Source organism: Esox lucius, chromosome 24 (assembly GCF_011004845.1).
Source record: "Esox lucius isolate fEsoLuc1 chromosome 24, fEsoLuc1.pri, whole genome shotgun sequence".
Taxonomy (NCBI): Eukaryota; Metazoa; Chordata; class Actinopteri; order Esociformes; family Esocidae; genus Esox; species Esox lucius.
In genome coordinates, this window is record NC_047592.1 from 24,283,582 (window position 1) to 24,305,650 (window position 22,069).

Genomic DNA, 22,069 nt, shown 5'->3' on the forward strand with positions numbered 1-22,069 from the left:
GACTGATAATCTCTTTGTCAGTGGGTAAACGTACAAAATCAGCAGGGGATCAAATACTTTTTTCCATCACTGTACTCCTCTCCCTGGTCCAGCTACTCCTCTCCCTAGACCAGCTACTCCTCTCCCTAGACCAGCTACTCCTCTCCCTAGACCAGCTACTCCTCTCCCTAGACTAACTACTCCTCTCCCTAGACCAGCTACTCCTCTCCCTAGACCAGCTACTCCTCTCCCTAGACAAGCTACTCCTCTCCCTGGTCCAGCTACTCCTCTCCCTGGTCCAGCTACTCCTCTCCCTGGTCCAGCTACTCCCCTCTTTAGACTAGCTACTCATCTCCCTGGTCCAGCTACTCCTCTCTCTAAACTAGCTACTCCTCTCCCTGGTCCAGCTACTCCTCTCCCTAGACCAGCTACTCCTCTCCCTAGACCAGCTACTCTTCCCCCTGGTCCAGCTACTCCTCTCCCTGGTCCAGCTACTCCTCTCTTTAGACTAGCTTCTCCTCTCCCTGGTCCAGCTACTCCTCTCCCTAAACTAGCTACTCTTCTCCCTGGTCCAGACACAATTTGTTCTCTCTGCTCCTCTGTGTTGTTCTGTATCCACATAGAGCATAAACAATTCAAGAAGTCCCCTTTTTACTGTGTATATCCATGTAATTGAAATAAATTCAACACCAGGCTATGTCTCTGATTGAGATTGGAATCGGCTGGGGTTGGTTTATTTTACACAACCTACAGTAAATCAGCAATTTCTCAATGTTTCAATAAGCTGTTCATTGAAAAATGCTTATCAGCTGTTTCAATATCGCTTTTGAGGTGCTGTTGTTGCAAAAGTAGAGGCTTTATAATATATTTAAGGTTTTGAACATTAGGTCTTCATTTCTGGCATGCTGTGTGCAAGCATTTGGAAATAAGACAAGAAATATCCATCATTTTGGTATTGGGTAAGTTTGTATGCAAAGAAAAGTGAAGCATGTTCGAAACGTGTTAATCGACTGTATGTTCTGTAAAAACAATATGAATTGTGTTAATGGTATGTTCCGTAACAGAAGGATGCTGTACTAATTGTGTTTAGAGTTTTGAAAATATGACAACAGATTGGACCAAGCATGTTGTGACTGTAAAAAACTGTAACATTATTTAAATTTTACACATGCTTTGGTAAAGTGAATACATGTTTCCCGTGGTTATGCAGCAATGTAATTGAAAATGCAAAGGGGGTTGCCCAGAGTGATGAGGCCTCTTTCAGTAAAAACTCTTCCAACCACATTTCCCTACTGTCTCTCTCAACGAAGCGTTCCAGTTTTTCCCTGTTGCTAACAAGCATCGGTCAATACTGAAGTCACATTGTCAAAACGCTTCACACTGTCATTGAAACTGAAGTGTATCTGAACCAAAATGTGAATCATTTTACATTGCCTTCACATAAAATGCATTCAGCGAACAAATTCTTCAAAATCGATGAACTCTTTTCTCATTCATACTCCACCACCTACAAAAACAATATATTCACAGCACTGTTCCCAAAACTGTTAAAAACAGATTCAAAATAGAATGATGTCAACTGTTGTGCATTTCTGCAGTAACCAGATTGAAATATAAAGATAATGTTAGCAGAATATTTAGTCATTCCAAACACAGTTGATTGCAGTTTCAGCTGAAAACCTACCAAAGTGTTGTACACTGAACCCTTTGAAAGAAACGGTGAATGTATGAAAGAACTCCAGTATCGCATAATGTAAAGTAGTGTAAAACTGTGGATTTACTGGGTTTTTTGAGTAATGGAAATGGAAGCCAGTCAAACTGCACATAAATTCATCTTTGTGGATGAAGCTGGATTCAACCTGGCAAAAACACGCCGCAGGGGAAGAAATGTGATTGGTCAGAGAGCCACCTTGGATGTCCCAGGCCAGAGAGGAGCTGACATCACAATGTGTGCAGCACTGTCCAATGATGGTTTGCTGTTACACAAACCACTCATTGGCCCCTACAATACCTGTGAGAGTGAAAATAGTGATTATACTATACTTGTTGATGTTTGATTGTTATTATTGCAACCCTGGAATCTTGGGAAATTAGTTTTATGTTTAAATTTTTTTATTTTTCAATAGTATAATATGCAAAGATATAGAAAATATTAAGGATATTCCTTCGAATTGGTGCATTTCTGAATTATTATTGTTCCATATACATTAATACAGTCAATAACATGAGGTGTTTTTCTTATTCTATAATCAAATACTGATCTATGTGAAAAATGGTTTTTAAAACGTACAAAATAAAAGTTCGTAATTTATGTAATGCTCCCTGTTGTTAGTGTTTTTTATGTCAGTGTGATATGAGTGACAGTGTGTGTTTCTAAGTGAGAATTGTTGCCAGTGTTATGGTTGAACAAACTTATTTTGAGACATGTATGAAGTGTTTTGGTGGTTTGAATTAGTTTTGGAAGTGAGAATAACTGTTCAGCCTAGATGAATGCTAGAAAAGCATACCCTGTGAAGTGTTTTGCAATTGTAGTTTCAGTATTGACCGATGCTTGTTAACAATCGGGAAAAACTGTAAAAGCCCTGATAAAATCTTTAAGCCTAAAAAATGCCATCGAATTAACTCTCCCAGGCACGTCTGACAGGGACTTTACCAAGGGACCAGGGTGGGAGAGAAAATGAGACAGAAGGGAGATTCATGGGACTGAGCAACGGTACATTTTTAAGAAAAAGGTATGATGTGAGGCTAATGTTGTTGGGAGGAAGGAGGGGAAGCCGTGATGTAATAGCTGACCTATCCAACTGTTTTCCTACACTGTGTGTGTCTGTGTGTGTGCATATGTGTGTGTGTGCATGTGTGTGTGTGCGTGCAAACGTGTGTGTTTCTGTGCGTGTGTGTATGTGTGTGCATGTTTGTGTGAGTGTGTGCAAGTGTGTGTGTGTGTGTGTGTGTATGCGCATGTTCTTGTGTGTGTGTGTGCAGGTGTGCGTGTGTGCAGGTGTGTGTGTGTGTGCCCATGCTGACTCGGGACATTGCTGGCATTCTTCAGAGGGGAGCTGCATTGTGCTGCCGGGATGTTCCCATTCAGAGCCACCAGGACGGGAAGGAAGAAGGCACGCACGTGAGTGTGTGAGTGCGCGAGCACCAACTGGAGGACGGTGGACGGGGGAGGGAAAGGGGCAATCGGAGGTTGGGGCGGTGGGATGTGGGTGGGAATTGTCAACATGTTTATTTCATGTTTAAGTTTAGAGGAGTGAAATGCTGTTCAACAGAGGTGACATCAAATGCCCTCCAATGTTCCATAAGACCCAGTTCAATTCCACTGGTTATTATGACCCAATTCTATTTCCATTGAGTTATAATCTGACCATACTAACAGATTGGGATTGAGAGTCATAGTGACAACAGTTCATTCCACTGGATAATCTCACCAGTTGTTGTAATCCCAGTGTGATTTCTCATGTGTTTAGTTCCAACTACAATCATCCCATTGCCCCCATAGATGAGCTTTCGATTCCTAATCGTGAAATAAACCCAAATCGTCCAAACCCAATCTAGCTGTAATACTGGGTTATCCATCACTCAAGCAAACATATACCCCACCCCCAAAAAAAATATTATAAAAGATTAGAAAGTTTTCGTCCTTTAGTCAAACCTTCAGTTTTGTGATAGAATGCCCCCTAGTGGCCTTAGTTCTACAGTGCACAAAGACTCCAGAGCAGCTGACTACAGAGTTCAATGCTTTCCCAGTATCCTAACAAGTCACAACCAGTGACCGAGTGGCCTTTATGCCACACCCTCCATTCTCTAAGAGCACACACAGATTCAGCAGGCTCACTGTTGTCCTTAAGAGTCACAAGTCCATCCCCTCCCAAAGCCCATTAGCACGGATCATCTATTTCATCAGTCAATTAAAGAGGAAGTAAAACCCACAGCGGCGGGTAACAGGTTAACTGGGTAACAAGCTGTGGTAAAACACTGTCCGCCATGGAATTACACTAGACAAGGACACCTTTCTCTCTCTCTCCACATTACAAATCAGGTTCCCTCCTGCAGCCCAGAGAGTAGTTTTGAGGAATAGAGAGAGAGAGACACACACAGACACACAGACACACAGACACACAGACACAGCAGGGAAACAATGGAACTAGGGAGAGAGTAATTAATGAGTGTGTAGGAAGAGAGGAAGTTTGCTGCCAGGCTGCCAGAATATAACAGAGATATAAAAGAAGGGGCGCTCACGTTGCTTGCGCGAGCGTGCATGCGTGTATGGGGGAAGGAGGGGCACCGACAGAGGAGAAAGACTCTCTGTCAGCACTAAACACTCACACACAGACACACACACAGACACACACACACACCACCACCGCTGAAAGTATAAAAGAGAGCCGGAGGGCATGTTGTTGTAAAAACACTTCCTGTTTCTAACTAGAATAGAGAGAGAGACATCGAGAGAGAAAGGGAGCAAGGGAATACTGAGAAACAGGGAAAAAGACAAAGAGAACAGGGGCATGAATTATCAAAAAGAAATGGAAAAAGAAGGAGAGGAGGGAGGAAGAAGGAATGGGAATTTGGAAGAGAGAAGGCTGGAGACATTTTGTCCAACGCTTTTGGCCTCTCTTTCAGATTCAATATGCTTTAATTACACAGACGACAAGGTCAGTGTTGCCAAAGCACACATGCAAATTAGGAAATGACATCTAAAACCAATATGGGAATAATAAATCATATAAAAACAACAATAAGGATAGTGGATGTCAAACCAGCATTGGCAATAGTTCACAGCATATCTGGAAAGCACATACATAAAAAATGGACTGTACATACGTTTATTAGAGAGTGAGATGTGTACCATCAGTAACCAGTTTATTAGGTACGCCATGAAAAGGATGTGAACAGGGACATATTGTGGTCATACCCCCTTATCCACAGAGACTTCAAGTGCAGAGGGTGTACATTTTCATACCGGTCCTTTGTGGGAATTGAACCCACGACCCTGGAATTACAAGGTCCATTCTCCAGTTGGTTACACGGGACCCTACCCCAGTGCCCGTGGAATTTGAAAGGGATTTCATGACTGGCCAAAAAGCACCCTCCCTCTTTCGCACACTCTCGCCATATCTCTTTCTTCCCTCCTGCCTGTCTTCTTCCTTTCATAGAAAATCCATCTACCTGCCTCCCGCGCCCCCTCTCTCCCTCTGCCTTCATTTTGTGATCTACTGTTCATTTTATTCTCACCACAAAGCCTCTCTTTCACATCTTTCTCTCTGTCCCTCTCCATCGCCCTCCTCCCTCCCGCTCTGATGCGCTCTCTTTCTCTCTAAGAGTCAAATGGTGTCAGGCACACACACATTCCTCTCTTGACACACTTCATCATCTGTCGATAGAAAAGAGACCTTTCTCCTTCCCTCTCTCTCGTACTCCCTCTCTGTCAATCTCTTTTTGCGCCTCTCTTTCCTGCACTCACTCCGTTTCTTTCTCGCTATCCATCACTCTCTCCGCCTCTCCCTGGACTCCCCCCCCCCTCCCCCTTTCTCCAACCACCCGTACTCCTCCCCTATCTGCCCTCTAAAAATCAATATTACAGACACTGCTTGTTATCGCTCAACTGAGAGACCGGTAACGGCCAAAATTAAGGAAGAAACAACCGGTGTATATATCCCCTTCACATATTTGCTGCATTTTTTCCCCTGAAAGATAACAGCTAATATGTTTGTATGCTCCCCTTGTACACGGAAAGATGTGTATTCCTTTCTTTTCGAAATGCACACTTCATATAGTCCTTGATGTTGATGGGAATTCTGGAAGAGGAAGTAGATTATAGATAATGCATACATCAGATGGGTGAATCACTCAGGGGTCCTGTTGTTTGGTTCATGATCAGACTGTTATATTCAGCTGGGATTCTAAAAACCTGTTGGTCAGGTTTGTGGTCCACTAGTTGAACGGTTACTGGCTAAAGAAGGGCTAGAGACTGATGGAATGTTGCTGATTGGCTGCGACAGACAAGACAAAAAGGCCCTCAGGGCGATGTGGCATCGTGCTGCCACCAAACGCGGTTTCCATAGAAATTGGCTATGTAGTACAAAATTCACAAACGCTGACTGTTGATGTTTCATGTGTGAAAGTGCGTTCAAGACATGTTGGGAAGACAGAGCCTTCCAGTTCCTTTGTGGTTACTGCAGCTTTAAAGCATGTGTTCTGCTTTCTCTTGTCAGACTGCAACCCATGACGAGAAAAAACTATGGAGGTTAATCACCTTGTTTGGTCATCTCTTTAAGGTTACCAGTATGTCCATTTCCCATTTTCCCATTCAACTCTGTTAGTATAACACACACACAGGGAGTAAAAGGGAAGATTTGCAAAAGGAGAAAAAAAACCTGCTGACTTTGTTGCCGACATATCTTTCAGATAGAAAGAAAGTTGGAGAATAATTTAGGGCATGGTTAAATTGGCTTTTAATATGAAAGGGCGTTGAGACACCACAATCCGCCATAACAGCTTCAATGTGTCTGGAACTATTGGAAGGATACAACACTATTCTTCCACAAAAAATTCCATGATATTGTCTCTGTTGGTGGAAAATGCTGTCATTGGCAAGGCTATAGAATCTCCCATATGTGTTCAATTGGGATGAGAAAGTCTAGCTATCTTCGTCATTGAAACTTCTGCCAAATGTGCCCCAATAATCATTCTAAATCACTGAAGTCTCTTCAAACCATGATAACCAAAGTAAAAGTTAACTAGGGCTGTCTGTTTTCATATACATGACCATCAGCATAAGTGGATGTTAATGATTCCACTCTGCCAGTCTGTTTGCAATGGACTTCATATCCCACATATACTCTAGTGTTTCCTTTATTTTGGTAGTTCCCTGTACACCAGACAGACAGAAAGACCCCTCACACACACACACGCACACACACACACACAGTTATTGATCTGTCTGGAAAAACGCTGTCCTCAGTCCTCTTTTTTATAGAGAGAGTGAGGGACAGGGAGAAGGAGACGTCAGACTACAAGACTCTGTTTGTGTACCTGTAGGCTTCGACATTAGCTCATCTCTAGACTCAGACTACAAGGCTCTGTTTGTGTACCTGTAGGCTTCAACATTAGCTCATCTCTAGACTCAGACTACAAGGCTCTGTTTGTGTACCTGTAGGCTTCGACATTAGCTCATCTCTAGACTCAGACTACAAGGCTCTGTTTGTGTACCTATAGGCTTCGACATTAGCTCATCTCTAGACTCAGACTACAAGGCTCTGTTTGTGTACCTGTAGGCTTCAACATTAGCTCATCTCTAGACTCAGACTACGTTATGTATGTGTGCATGTGTATTTATAATGCATAGCATCAAAGTTACCATTACTTAATTGATATACTCTATAGATAACATGTCTATATATTAATGAACAATACACGATTCTGTAAGATACTACATTTTAAATGCAATCTAATGCCGCGGTCGCTTGGCCTAGCTAGCAGATTGGTGTAGTGATGTTTTTTGAGTTCTGTAGTAAGTCATGCCTGACTGCTATGTATGACATTCAAACAGCTAGGTCAAATTTTTACCCCCCCCACCACCCCCCGAGTCTACAGGTTCAGACAACAACATAGTCAAAACAAACCTGTATCTGTTATATTACACAATGTTATATACTATATACTGAAGGGCCCCACTTCAGACAAGAGCTCTATGGGCCATGGATAACAATAGAGCACTACATAGGGGAAGAGTGCAATTTGGGACACCCGTCAACTGTGGCTGTTGGAATGTAATATTGCTTGTGTGTACAGGTCAAAACTCTCTGCAAGGGTAGACAAACAAAGAAACTCTGACCTTGTTGGGATATTTTGCCTATCCCCCCATGGGAGAAGGAAAGTCTATTTTCAGCCAAGGGGTCGTGTCAGTATCAGAATGGCTTTCTAAAGTACATTTACACACATCCAGACATTTGCTTGTGTGATAAGGTGCTGCGGGCATTAAGAACAGTGTACGCCAGACAGAAAAATGACAACAAACCTACTTGAGTTGACACCCATTCATAAGAACCAATAAGGGCATGGTGATGTATCACTCCTTCTTGACCAATTGCGTCACACACCAATGTTGCTCCCACGCTGACCAGGGAGGTCGGCAGTTGACCTCTGCCCCATGACACGACCGCGGTGCCTCTCCGCTTTAATTACCCGCTTCGTCCACAACCACAAACTCGTCACGGACAGCACTCAAATCAGTCTTCGCGATTCTCCGTGGAGAAAATGGATCAGGTCATGAGCATCACAGACAGTACATCATGCAAAATACTAGGTACGTCAGAGGACGGGTAGGGTAGATATAATGCAGAGGTGAGGATGGAGTTCTTATTTGCAGTACTGTATGGTAATATACATGTAAACATACGGCAGTGACACTTTACCTGAGCCTACTAGCACCACAACTCCTTCACCATGTCAGTGTTGTGGTCATCAGGGACTCCAAACACTATTTTCTTTCTAACACCTTAATTTTTTTTTTTAAAAGAACGAGTCTATGGTTGCTGCACTGTCGGTATCTCGGCAAATATTTGACCATCTTGGATCATGTTTTGATTGATACTCTGAAGGCAAGCTGTTCTCCCAAACCATGTCCACTGTTGCAGTTCCTTGGTCTTTGAAGAATCAACGATGGCCACCTCTGAGTTAGAGGACAATAAAAGTCTATCTCAGTATTTAAAGGACTACAACAGATAATTGTGCCGCTAGACCATGAAATCAGTCTTGATTTACAGTAGTTCACGTACTAAAATGTCATTTGACTTCCTGAGCGTCACTGACAAGATTGATGCCATAAGATCTTGCATCTTATCTCCAGATCATGACCCCTCTGATTTAGCCACATGTTCTGCTCCTTTTAACCAGTTTAAACCTGTATCTCTTTCACGTGTGATAGACATAGTCTCACGCATGAAGCCTCCTAACTGCCCACAGGATATTGTTCCCTCAGGTCTTTTTAAGGAAGTGCTGGACACTATTGGTCTCAGATGATTGTCCATAATAAATAGTCATCCAGACCCTTATTAAAAAGCCTAATCTAGACATAACTGTTCGTAATAATTTCTTTCCCATTTCAAAATTGCCATTCCTATCAAAAGCTCTAGAGAAAGTTTTTTTTTTCCCAGCTTTCTTTCTTTTTAAATGAATATTCTGGATACATTTCAGTCAGGTTTTAGGGCATGCCATAGTATTGAGTCAGCTCTTCTTAAGGTGTTGAATGATTTATTGTTGTTTAGGGACAATAGAAATGTTTCTTGTTTATTCTGCTTGATCTTAGTGCTGCCTTTGAACAAATGATTATACTATTCTTGTAGATCATCGTAAGCAAGAAGTCGGCATTCTGGGTACTGCCCTTAAGCTATAAACATCATATTTCAGAGACAGGACATTTTCTGTAAACATCTGGAATTTCTCCTCCTCCTCTGCATCAATCACCAATGGGGTACCTCAGGACTCTGTCCTAGGCCCTACAGTATCTTATTCTCATTATATATGCTTCCTTTCGGCTCCAACGTTCAGAAATACAACATCTCTTTCCATTGCTATGCCAATGACACACAGTTGTACCATCCCCTGAAACATGGTGACAAGAAACCTCTGAAATAATTCTCTGATTGTCTTAGAGACATAAAATATTGGCTAACTAAAAACATTCTTCAATTAAGTTGTTGTATTTGGCCCCAGAGACTCCACCAAAGCTATTATTAATAACTTAGGGACCTCTATCTATTGATGTATATAGCTATGCAAAAACCTCTTTGTTATTTTTTATTCTGATCTCAAATTTGATAAACAAGTTAAGGCTGTTGTCAGAGGTAGCTTTTTCCAGCTCCGGGCCACGGCCAAATTGAAACCCATTCTTACTTTCAAGGATTTGGAGACAGTTATTCATGCATTCATTTCCTCCCGTCTGGACTATTGTAACTCATTGTATATGGGAGTCTGTCAGTCTTCCTTGTCCCGCCTTCAGCTTGTCCAAAAGGCAGCTGCTAGGGTTTTAACCGGTACAAAGAGAGAGAGAGCATCACCCCTCTATTGGCCTCTCACCACTGGCTACCAGTTAAATCTAAGTTTTATTTGAAAGTTGTTTTATTTGTTTTTAATGCACTGCATGGATCAGCATCTTCCTATATTTCTGACCTCCTTAGCCACCACTCTTCCTCAAGGACATTTAGGTCTTCCAGCCAACTGCTTTTGTGTGCTCCACAGTCCTGATTAAAGTTTAAAGGAGACCTACATTTTCTGTTGATGCTACAAAGATGTGGAATAGCTTACCTTTATATATTTGGCCCTCCAATAGTAGTGACATTTTTATATCTCACCTAAGACCTGCAAATGGGTAGGAAGTTGTGTTAATGACTGTCATGTCCTATGAATGTATGTTTAGTTAGCTATATGTTTTATATATGTTTTTCTTTTTGCTGTCCTAGACACTTCATTGTACAGCACTTTGGTTGACACTTGTTTTTAAATGTGCTTTATGAATAAATGCAATTTGACTTGACAGTGTTTCAGTTTTATTTACCAGTTGTCCCTGTTGAAGTTTTGAATGATTGAGCTCACAGTAGATCTAGACAGATTTGACAGAATGCGCTAACCAGCTTCAGACCTGGTCAGTTCATAGTTTATGGTCAACTACTATTGCTTGAATCTCTTCAGATATAGCTCCGGGTCTTGTTCCCCTCTCAGAGCCTCGTCCACCTTTCTTCTCAAGAGTACCCTACCTCTTCCTCACCAAACGACCATTGTGTCTGCTACCTACATTAAATTCACTTTTAGTCCATTTTTTAAACAGTGAAGACATTGTATTTAGAGTTATATAATTGCTAAAGGTTATGTAAATGGATTTAGGGATTTGATCACTGCTTTTATGATGCGAATACTCATGTCAACCTTTTTGGAAAAAATATGTATGCTACTGAGTATAACGTGAATGTTTGGGATCCAAAAAGGACAACAAAAAGGTAAGTGTGTGTCTGTGTGTGTGTGTGTGTGTGTGTTTGTGTCGTTAATGTTATTGCTACGGTATGATGTGATTCTACTGCCACCTATTGGCAAATGTTGGCAGTTTTGCAGTTTTTCTAGATTGCTTAGCCAGTTTTTCACAACTGCTAAGACAAAGTTTCTGAATGTGTATTTCATTTTCTCAAAATTATAAACATCTCAAAACTTACACCAAATCCAGTAAAATACAGACCTCTCACAAAATTACACATTATACTCATAATCATATTGTCCATCATATACACTGATGAGCCAAAACAGTATGAATATCATTATGACAAGGGCATATGTCAAGGACTGGGTAGATTAGATGGCAAGTGGACAGTCAGTTATCGTAGTCATCATGTTGGTTGCAGGAGAAATGGACAGGAGTAAAGACCTGAGCGACTTGGACAAGACAACATTGTTATGGCCAGACGAATGGGTCAGAGCATCTCTGAAACAACAAGTCTTTTGGGGTGCTCCTGGTCAGGACATTGTCTGGACCATGGAGCAGTGAAAAAAGGTTGCCTGGTCCGATGAGTCCCGTTTTCTTTTACATCAAGTGGACGGGTGTGTATGTGTGCCATTTACCTAGGAAAGCAATGGCACCAGGATGCATTGTGGGAAGATGACAAGCCGGTGGAGGGAGTGATGCTCTGGGCAATGTTATGCTGGGAAACACTGGGCACAGCCCCACCTGTTGTCAACAGAAAGAACTGGAACAGAATTATATTATTTTTAGTTCTAGAAGATTACTTCCTATAATTTATTATCTATGAATATAGCATCTTCCTAAATTGCCTATCATTTGTGTTAGGATTTTATTTCATGTTCATTGGTCCCTGCCTTGCTGCTTCAGACTGCGTTCTGCCGATTCGAGTTCGCAGTAGTAGGCCATAGGCTAAGCATGAATTTGGGGCTGGCCCCTCTCTCACAAGGCAATGTACATTGTACGTGTGAAAATATTAATACGCATGCTCAGAATGTTAGTGTGATCAATGTAGATCACACGGATTTGATGCCAAGTGGGGCTCGCAGCCGGTAGCCCCACTACAGCGTAATTTCGTATTTCAGACCTGATTGACTGTCTGTCTGGCGCCAACATTAGTTGGAAAGAAGAGCGAGGAGGGAGATTGTCTTAGCTAGCTTGTTAGCTTCACAAACGCCAGATAACTTGAGAAAATGAATAAAGTGGATTTCATACTCGAGCAACGGTTTGAAACCCTTAATTTGGAGGAGAAACTTGAAGTAAAGCGACTTGGTGCCCATCGGCCAGGGGATATTGTCATCACTCAAACTGCTGGTTTAAAGAAAAAGAGGCTAACAGTTAGCATACAAAAGAAGGCACTCTTCTGTTTTCCATGTCTGCTATTTGGTGGAGATGGTACTTGGTCGAGGACGGGTTACAAAGATTTGAAACATCTTTCTGAGAGGATTGCAAAACATGAGAGCAGCTGGAGTCACCTGGACAATGCTGTGAAATTGGGCTTACTTGGAAGGGTAAATGTGGCAGCCCAAGTTGACAGTGCATACAGGCGCTCCATTGATCAGCATAACAAACAGGTGGAGAAAAACAGGTGCGTTCTCAGTTGGATCATAACATATTAAACTGTGTGGAAAATGTGAAACCGCACTGCGGGGGCACGACGAGTCGGTGGACTCCCTGAATCCTGGAACATTCAGATGCATTTTTGAGACAATGTGTGAGGGCCATTAGAGATATTAGAGGCACTATGACACTCAGCCCATCTTCAAAGGGACATCTAGCACTGTACAAAACGAACTAGACTGTATTTATGAAGTGTACAGGGAAGAGATAGCAAATTGATGAGACATCATTTGTTGCCATACAGGCAGATGAGACAACTGATGTCTCCTATAAATCACAAATGGTGGTTGTGTTGTGATACATGTTGCCTGACAATACAGTGACAGAGAGGTTTTTGGAGTTTGTGGAAGTCAAAGACAAAACTGGACTCGGCCTCTCTAATAGCATCAAGGGTGTGCTGGAACCACTGAAGCTGGGAGAAAAGCTGATCGTTCAGACTTATGATGGTGCGGCTGTAATGAGTGGAAACGTCCGAGGGCTACAGACACTAATGAAAGAGACAAACCCACATGCCTAGTTTGTTCACTGCTATGCTCACCAGCTGAACCTGACCTGAACTTTGTTCAGCAAGGATGAGCATCCTGAAGGTGTTTTTTGCAGATTTTACTGCTTTTGCCACCTTTTTCTCTGGCGCTCCAAAACGTGTTGCGGCACTTACTGAGACAACATAGAGACGCATTCAAAGGCCACCCGCTGTACGATGGAACTTTAAAAGTAGAACTGTCAATGCAGTTTGTGAAAACTGTGCTGCCCTGCTCCTGTGTATGGAGGACATACGCACACAACCAGGATGGGATGAGGCCACCATAAGTGAGGCATACAGCCTGTCAAAAACACTTTCACTTCCTTATGCCAGAGGTTTATGTTTTATACAACACTCTGTAAAAACGAAGCATCGATGCATCTGGCATTAGCAGTGCGCTCACCTGTTTCAAGAATATGCGGAAGCAAACGTCTGTTCACGATGGAACAGACGAGCCAGGCTGAGGAGTAACCAACACAGCGCCGGTGATGAAGGAAGCATGCGACACAGTCATCTCCCAGGTAGAGCAGAGGTTTTCACAAAGTGACCACCTCTCAGCTCGCGCTTCCCAAAATGTGTCCTGACATTCCCTACATCTGAGCTTGACTGTGTGGTGAAACAATGGCCTCTAGGAAACGAGGAAAAGTTGAAGTCTGAGCTGACCACTCTGTACCGCCAAACTGAGCTTCACACTGGTAAGACGGCCCAGTCTCTGTTAAGATCCATCCATGAGAACAACCTAGAGGAGTCTTTTGCTGAGACCGTCACTCTGCTGAAAATTATCATAACAACACCTATAAATACATCTGAGTCAGAGAGGAACTTTTCCATCTTGAAGAACGTAAAAACCTTCACTCACAATACCATGGGACAGCCGCAACTCACCGCATTGGCCATATTGTCCATCAAAAGCCAGCTGATTCAGGAGCTACATGACTTAATTCCCAGATTAATGAAAAAGTGCCACCTTTCTCTTCAAGTGAGCCGTCAGCCTTGATGAGTGAAAGCATATATTATCATCCTGCCTTTGTGGTGCTGGTCCATGCATTGGTCATATTTTTGTGCTGGATCGATTGATATAGATGATAGGTGTCAGTGTGTCCATGCTTATCTATTAATGTATCTGAATCCCCAAAAAGTTGTCTTTCCGCTTTGTTGTGGCCTTCAGTGGTGTTGAGCTCATTGCTGTTTGCGTATGGCCCTGTAGGCACATTGGTTCTGAGCTTGGTTGCATTCCTAATTTAGGCTTGTAAATGTGACAGTGGTAATTTTACATGTGTGAGAGAGAAGGAGAGGGAGTTTTGTTGCTTTATTGGTATGTGTCCTATATTTTGAAATGGTTTGTGCCCCACCAATTTATTACATATAAAAACGCCACTGTTCATCAGTGTACAACTAATGCAAAATCATAACTTTGTTTTCTTAGAAGCATAACATTCATTTACTCTACTGAATAGCCCCTTGCACACTGCAGGGAAAAATGTAAAATAGAAAAAGTTGTTAATGAATCAAAAACCATAAGGTGTTCCAGAATTTCCCCTATACATTTATCACTTTACAATCTATACATTATGAGGGTATGCTGAACTCTACAGAAATCTAATAAATACCATAATTGTTCCTTTTTTTGGGAGGGTGGTTGTACTGTAATTCAAGTCCAGAAAATGCTTGAATTACAGTACAACCACTCTCCCAGAAAAGGAACAATTATGGTATTTATTTGGTTTCTGTAGAGTCCAAATGCAACAGTGAAACGGAACAGGTTTGATTGCACTTTTCACTGAATTCTCGAGAACGATCACAGGACCCCTTAACTAGAGTATACGTTCTTTATTGATGTTTACCGGCAGCCTGGAGAGATGTTTTGCATAGCACGGTTCTCTACATAAGTAAAGACACCTTCCTGTTATATAGGAAGCACCAGAGATTAGAACACAAAACAACATTGTAAATGCAACATTCAAGGACGTATACTGTGCCAGCGAACAAGACCTTTAAAGGAACATTCCAGAATCTTTCTTACAAGCTCCTCCCTAGACAGCACATTATAGGTGAAGAGTTCACAACATACTGTATGTCATTAACATGTGGTCTCCATTTATTCACCACCTATGACCTACAGTCCTATAGAGCTTAACATCATCATGTACAGTCATTTGGGTCAGGCAAGGGACAATCCCATAGGTAAATGTCACAGTTTTTACGGCAGGGGGGGGAATTACATTTCCCAGGTTATCGTTTCTTCAGTGACTTGCTACTTCTATTAGACAGCCCTTGATACAGCACCTTCACGTTTTATCCTTTTCTTCATGTCCAGGTGACGGAATTAAAGAATATCATGGTCCAGGTCAGCTGCAGTGACGAGATGTGATTGATACAGTCCCAGAGAAAGTTGAGCCGGTAGCCCCACTACAGCGTAATTTCGTATTTCAGACCTGATTGACTGTCTGTCTGGCGCCAACATTAGTTGGAAAGAAGAGCGAGGAGGGAGATTGTCTTAGCTAGCTTGTTAGCTTCACAAACGCCAGATAACTTGAGAAAATGAATAAAGTGGATTTCATACTCGAGCAACGGTTTGAAACCCTTAATTTGGAGGAGAAACTTGAAGTAAAGCGACTTGGTGCCCATCGGCCAGGGGATATTGTCATCACTCAAACTGCTGGTTTAAAGAAAAAGAGGCTAACAGTTAGCATACAAAAGAAGGCACTCTTCTGTTTTCCATGTCTGCTATTTGGTGGAGATGGTACTTGGTCGAGGACGGGTTACAAAGATTTGAAACATCTTTCTGAGAGGATTGCAAAACATGAGAGCAGCTGGAGTCACCTGGACAATGCTGTGAAATTGGGCTTACTTGGAAGGGTAAATGTGGCAGCCCAAGTTGACAGTGCATACAGGCGCTCCATTGATCAGCATAACAAACAGGTGGAGAAAAACAGGTGCGTTCTCAGTTGGATCATAACATATTAAACTGTGTGGAAAATGTGAAACCGCACTGCGGGGGCAACGCGAGTCGGTGGACTCCCTGAATCCTGGAACATTCAGATGCATTTTTGAGACAATGTGTGAGGGCCATTAGAGATATTAGAGGCACTATGACACTCAGCCCATCTTCAAAGGGACATCTAGCACTGTACAAAACGAACTAGACTGTATTTATGAAGTGTACAGGGAAGAGATAGCAAATTGATGAGACATCATTTGTTGCCATACAGGCAGATGAGACAACTGATGTCTCCTATAAATCACAAATGGTGGTTGTGTTGTGATACATGTTGCCTGACAATACAGTGACAGAGAGGTTTTTGGAGTTTGTGGAAGTCAAAGACAAAACTGGACTCGGCCTCTCTAATAGCATCAAGGGTGTGCTGGAACCACTGAAGCTGGGAGAAAAGCTGATCGTTCAGACTTATGATGGTGCGGCTGTAATGAGTGGAAACGTCCGAGGGCTACAGACACTAATGAAAGAGACAAACCCACATGCCTAGTTTGTTCACTGCTATGCTCACCAGCTGAACCTGACCTGAACTTTGTTCAGCAAGGATGAGCATCCTGAAGGTGTTTTTTGCAGATTTTACTGCTTTTGCCACCTTTTTCTCTGGCGCTCCAAAACGTGTTGCGGCACTTACTGAGACAACATAGAGACGCATTCAAAGGCCACCCGCTGTACGATGGAACTTTAAAAGTAGAACTGTCAATGCAGTTTGTGAAAACTGTGCTGCCCTGCTCCTGTGTATGGAGGACATACGCACACAACCAGGATGGGATGAGGCCACCATAAGTGAGGCATACAGCCTGTCAAAAACACTTTCACTTCCTTATGCCAGAGGTTTATGTTTTATACAACACTCTGTAAAAACGAAGCATCGATGCATCTGGCATTAGCAGTGCGCTCACCTGTTTCAAGAATATGCGGAAGCAAACGTCTGTTCACGATGGAACAGACGAGCCAGGCTGAGGAGTAACCAACACAGCGCCGGTGATGAAGGAAGCATGCGACACAGTCATCTCCCAGGTAGAGCAGAGGTTTTCACAAAGTGACCACCTCTCAGCTCGCGCTTCCCAAAATGTGTCCTGACATTCCCTACATCTGAGCTTGACTGTGTGGTGAAACAATGGCCTCTAGGAAACGAGGAAAAGTTGAAGTCTGAGCTGACCACTCTGTACCGCCAAACTGAGCTTCACACTGGTAAGACGGCCCAGTCTCTGTTAAGATCCATCCATGAGAACAACCTAGAGGAGTCTTTTGCTGAGACCGTCACTCTGCTGAAAATTATCATAACAACACCTATAAATACATCTGAGTCAGAGAGGAACTTTTCCATCTTGAAGAACGTAAAAACCTTCACTCACAATACCATGGGACAGCCGCAACTCACCGCATTGGCCATATTGTCCATCAAAAGCCAGCTGATTCAGGAGCTACATGACTTAATTCCCAGATTAATGAAAAAGTGCCACCTTTCTCTTCAAGTGAGCCGTCAGCCTTGATGAGTGAAAGCATATATTATCATCCTGCCTTTGTGGTGCTGGTCCATGCATTGGTCATATTTTTGTGCTGGATCGATTGATATAGATGATAGGTGTCAGTGTGTCCATGCTTATCTATTAATGTATCTGAATCCCCAAAAAGTTGTCTTTCCGCTTTGTTGTGGCCTTCAGTGGTGTTGAGCTCATTGCTGTTTGCGTATGGCCCTGTAGGCACATTGGTTCTGAGCTTGGTTGCATTCCTAATTTAGGCTTGTAAATGTGACAGTGGTAATTTTACATGTGTGAGAGAGAAGGAGAGGGAGTTTTGTTGCTTTATTGGTATGTGTCCTATATTTTGAAATGGTTTGTGCCCCACCAATTTATTACATATAAAAACGCCACTGTTCATCAGTGTACAACTAATGCAAAATCATAACTTTGTTTTCTTAGAAGCATAACATTCATTTACTCTACTGAATAGCCCCTTGCACACTGCAGGGAAAAATGTAAAATAGAAAAAGTTGTTAATGAATCAAAAACCATAAGGTGTTCCAGAATTTCCCCTATACATTTATCACTTTACAATCTATACATTATGAGGGTATGCTGAACTCTACAGAAATCTAATAAATACCATAATTGTTCCTTTTTTTGGGAGGGTGGTTGTACTGTAATTCAAGTCCAGAAAATGCTTGAATTACAGTACAACCACTCTCCCAGAAAAGGAACAATTATGGTATTTATTTGGTTTCTGTAGAGTCCAAATGCAACAGTGAAACGGAACAGGTTTGATTGCACTTTTCACTGAATTCTCGAGAACGATCACAGGACCCCTTAACTAGAGTATACGTTCTTTATTGATGTTTACCGGCAGCCTGGAGAGATGTTTTGCATAGCACGGTTCTCTACATAAGTAAAGACACCTTCCTGTTATATAGGAAGCACCAGAGATTAGAACACAAAACAACATTGTAAATGCAACATTCAAGGACGTATACTGTGCCAGCGAACAAGACCTTTAAAGGAACATTCCAGAATCTTTCTTACAAGCTCCTCCCTAGACAGCACATTATAGGTGAAGAGTTCACAACATACTGTATGTCATTAACATGTGGTCTCCATTTATTCACCACCTATGACCTACAGTCCTATAGAGCTTAACATCATCATGTACAGTCATTTGGGTCAGGCAAGGGACAATCCCATAGGTAAATGTCACAGTTTTTACGGCAGGGGGGGGAATTACATTTCCCAGGTTATCGTTTCTTCAGTGACTTGCTACTTCTATTAGACAGCCCTTGATACAGCACCTTCACGTTTTATCCTTTTCTTCATGTCCAGGTGACGGAATTAAAGAATATCATGGTCCAGGTCAGCTGCAGTGACGAGATGTGATTGATACAGTCCCAGAGAAAGTTGAGCTGTCGAAAAAGGCGTCCCCCTTGACCCAACAGACCTGAACATTCCAGGCCCGGTAAACCCAACAGTCATCCTGATCCACGACCACAACTGCCTCTCCTCCCTACTTGGCAGGCACATATCATACCCAGATAGACCCCGGGGGTGGTACATCAATGCAAATCCCTCTGGTCTGGGACCACCTTTATTTTAGATTTGACACATGTCCCTCACAAGGTCTGTGCACTGGCCTGCTACGTGGACATATAAACATGCATTTTTGAATTCCCAAATTATAGCTTATTACTCTTCAGTAACAGAGAACAGAAAATATTTAAATAAATTGCACCATGTTGAATTAGTGTGTGTTGAGTCGGCAAGGGTGAAGAAAAAGCTGAAGTAAAATAGCATTAATAATCAACAGAGGGCACAAGTCCATATCTATGTAATTGCAATCCATATTCACAGACAAAAAGTTCATCAGTTGGATACATTTTGGTATGTTATCAATGCATATGCTAATTGGCTAACGTATCCTTTGGCATGTGCAGTTTAATTCATTAAACTTTTGGTTTATGAAAATGCCATGTATTGCTGCCAATTTAAAAGGATTGGAAATCATGGATACAGGAAGTCAACTCGGAGGGGTTGGGTTAAAAAACACATTTCAATTGAGGCTTAAGTGAAATGAATCCTCAATTACAATCTGCACAGTGCAAAATAAATCCATTCTAACTGGTGATCATTCTCTAGGATGGATCAAATTTGCTACACCCTCATGTGAAATGTATTATATTGTTTTGTTAAGCAGTACTTGGCAGCATGTCCTATACAGAATACAACACACATTAAAGGACTTCCAGCAGAAAAACAGCAAAAATAACAAATACTCCTGAGATTTTTGGCAACACTCCATGATCTAAACATGTAAATATATAGCTAACCACACTTCATATTACATTACAAATGTTTGTTCACTTTCACAAATAATGCACATGATTAAAATACCTGAAGGATTGCAAAAGGCACATTGAAGAGTGTCATTAAACTAAAGTGGTGAGTTCTTGACACACTTCAATTTTAAGTTCTGTAGCAAACGTCCTGCACAATATTTCCCTAAACTGAAAAGCTGAACACATTTTTGAAACAACCCAAACTTAAAGAACACTGCAAGAACACTGACCACAAGTAGCAGGACCACAAGTGAAACCATAAATGGCACACAATGTCTGGCTACTTCGGACTGCTTTGCTTCAACAATGAGAGTGACCGCCTTTGGTTCTCCTATCTGTCTATCAGTATTTGGTCTGGAGGAACATAGGTATGTCCCCTGGTCAGAACTGTGCACACTGGTGAGACTGAGGGTAAGATCTCCCCGTCTCCAACCTGTCATGCTCACAGACACTCTGCCCTCAAACCCAGGACCATAAGTTGCATTTCCTGCTGTGACAATAAGCACATGTCCATTTTTTGTCCATTCAATGTATTTCTCACTCTCCTTGGACAGTTTGTCAATTAAGCTGTGGCATGGAAGGGTCACACTGTCCCCAACATAAGCAAATTTTTCAATGGGCGACAAAACATTTAGTTCTCCCTCATGCAGAAATTTACCATTGCAGTACACCTCAAACCATCCACTGTCGTTAAAATCAACCGAAACGATGCTGAGATAAAGAGATTCATTCACACGTTTTAACCGGTCTTCAAACCCCGACTCTGTGTGGAACCCAGTAACTTGATCATGTCCAGCGACCAATCTAGAATCCTCTTTATATTCTTTTAATCCAGTCGCCTGACGATGTTTCCATTCAATTTTCCCGTCGCATGTTCCCACGAAGTAAATTGTAACATTACCGTTCACAACTGTAGTTGCAGGAAGTAGAACACTTGAGGATTCCGTAGGTGGAATAAAAAAGAGGAAAATAACTAAAACACCCTTTTTTAAAGAACAACTCATCATTGTTAGAGCTGGTGCCCGCGCAGTGCCTTAGTCCGATCCTTGACACAGAAAGCGGGATGCCGATAGTCCTCTTTCGTAAAACAACTTTTTCAGAAAAAATCTAACAAGCGAAATGTTTGCTTAACGAACACACTTCAATAAATACGCAATATGTCTCGCGTTAATGTTAGTGAAACAGGTATAAACTGGTATCAACCGGTATCAACACAACCCAACCCTTACCCACAATGTGAAGTGCGGATAAAGGCATCTTGAGTATGCCTGTTACCTCGTTTTTGTGTTTGCAAACAGCGATTACATTTTCTGTGGGCGGAGCAGACCTGGGGCCTGTTGCACAAAAGTAGAATGAAGAAATCCAGGATAACTGAAAAAGCGCAGCTTGACTTAGCGTGATCCGCTCATCGCGGCTTAATCGGTTGCACGTTTGCCGAGCCAGGATGAGAAGGTGAAGCTATGTCAAGCCAGGTGTAGATAGTCGGGATAAGTGCACGTCCACGGCGTTCTTGAATAGACCACGGTATCGATCACAGATTCACTGATTCAGAAATGGAGAAGACGCGTGCGGCATATTTTTCACCCGAGGAGCAGCAACTAATAATGGAAAGTTATGAGGAGGTAAAGCATATAATGTGCAGAAAAGGAAATACGGCGGCTGTTATTAAACTGAGAGAAAAAGCCTGGCAGACAATAGCGGACCGACTGAATGCGTAAGTATTTAAAAATATCTACTTTCTAGAAAAGTTTTACACTGTTTTAATTGCTTTTAATATGCTTGTTTTATGTGTCGGTTTCAGTGCTGTATCTCGTTGTGTGCTAAATGTGCTGGTTGTACTGTAGGTGTCTTTGAGTGTGTGTGGGGGGGGGGGGGGGGGATGTCTGTAAGATGTCTGTATACATGACATCTGAACAAGCAAATAGAGCTGGCAGATGCACAGATTGCTGTAAGTTTAAGGACTCTCCAGGATCTGGACCTTGGTATAGAAATCAAGAATAGAACACTGAGGAAAATCCAGAAACTTGAAAAATAAGTGACTTCAATCCACACTGTTAGCTCATCTGTAAAACAATGTATTAATCATGTTTTTATTTCTCTCTCCCAAGCTCCAAACTG